Genomic DNA, 1,877 nt, shown 5'->3' on the forward strand with positions numbered 1-1,877 from the left:
TGAATACCCCGAAGTTTTTCCTGAAGAACTACCTGGTTTGCCACCAGATAGACAAGTGGAGTTCAGAATTGACATCATTCCTGGAGCAGCTCCGATAGCAAGAGCACCTTACAAACTAGCGCCAACGGAAATGAAAGAACTGAGGACCCAGTTGGATGAACTGCTGGCGAAAGGTTTTATTAGGCCTAGTTCATCTCCCTGGGGAGCTCCTGTCCTATTTGTAAAGAAGAAGGACGGATCGATGCGGTTGTGCATCGACTATCGAGAACTAAATAAAGTTACCATAAAGAACAGATATCCTTTACCAAGGATCGATGATCTGGACCAGCTGCAAGGAGCAAGCTACTTCTCCAAGATCGACTTAAGGTCGGGTTATCATCAACTAAGGGTCAGAGATGAAGATATACACAAGACTGCATTTAGGACTCGCTATGGTCATTACGAGTTCCTAGTGATGCCTTTTGGGCTCACAAATGCACCGGCTGCGTTCATGGATCTCATGAACCGCGTTTGCAAGCCATACTTGGACAAATTCGTCATAGTCTTCATTGACGATATCCTTATCTATTCCAAGAACCAAGCTGACCACGAGAAGCACCTCCGTTGCATTCTCGAACTACTACAGCGTGAGAAACTCTACGCCAAATTCTCGAAGTGTGAATTCTGGCTACGAGAAGTCCAGTTTTTAGGACACGTTGTGAGTGAGCGTGGTATCCAAGTGGATCCCGCTAAGGTGGAGGCAGTCATGAACTGGCAAGAGCCAAAGACGCCTACCGAAATCCGTAGTTTCCTGGGATTAGCAGGATATTACCGGAGATTTATTGAGAATTTTTCAAGGATTGCTGCGCCCTTGACTTCCTTGACCAAGAAGAAAGAAAAGTACATTTGGGGCCCGAAGCAGCAAGAGTCCTTTGAAATACTAAAGCAGAAGCTAAGCAACGCACCTGTGTTGACCTTACCTGAGGGTACAGATGAATTCGTAGTTTACTGCGATGCATCACATACAGGCATGGGGTGTGTGCTTATGCAGAAGGGCAAGGTGATTGCCTATGCTTCAAGGCAATTAAAGGTGCATGAAAAGAATTACACCACCCATGATTTGGAGTTGGGTGCCGTTGTATTTGCACTAAAGTTGTGGAGGCACTACCTTTATGGTATTAAATTTGTGATTTATTCTGATCACAAAAGTCTCCAGCACTTGTTCAACCAGAAGGAGTTGAACATGAGACAGCGCCGTTGGATGGAAACCCTGAATGATTATGACTGTGAAATCAGGTACCATCCCGGCAAGGCGAATGTAGTCGCCGATGCCTTGAGCAGGAAAGAAAGGGTAAAACCCATTCGAATCAATGCCAAGAGCATTGAAGTTAAAAATAATTTGATGGAAAGGATATTGGCTGCACAGCGAGAGGCTGTGTTGGAAGCTAATTATCCTAATGAAAAGCTGGGAGTAACTGAGGAGCAGTTGACTCTTAGCAAGGATGGGATTCTTAGGCTGAATGGACGTATATGGGTTCCGATTTATGGGGGACTACGAGATGTTGTTCTCCAGGAAGCCCATAGTTCCAAATACTCAGTCCGTCCATCCTGGTGCTGATAAAATGTACCAAGACTTAAAGGCAAATTATTGGTGGATAGGCTTGAAAAAGTCTGTAGCCGCCCATGTAGCAAGGTGTTTGACTTGTGCTCAAGTCAAAGCCGAGCACCAAAAGCCGTCTGGCTTGCTACAACAGCCTGAACTTCCCGAGTGGAAGTGGGAATGCGTAACGATGGATTTCATAACCAAGTTACCCAAAACAAGGAAAGGAAACGATACAATATGGGTCATAGTCGACAGGCTGACTAAATCAGCTCATTTTCTACCCATCAAGGAGACG

Source organism: Helianthus annuus, chromosome 3, assembly GCF_002127325.2.
Source record: "Helianthus annuus cultivar XRQ/B chromosome 3, HanXRQr2.0-SUNRISE, whole genome shotgun sequence".
Lineage (NCBI taxonomy): Eukaryota > Viridiplantae > Streptophyta > Magnoliopsida > Asterales > Asteraceae > Helianthus > Helianthus annuus.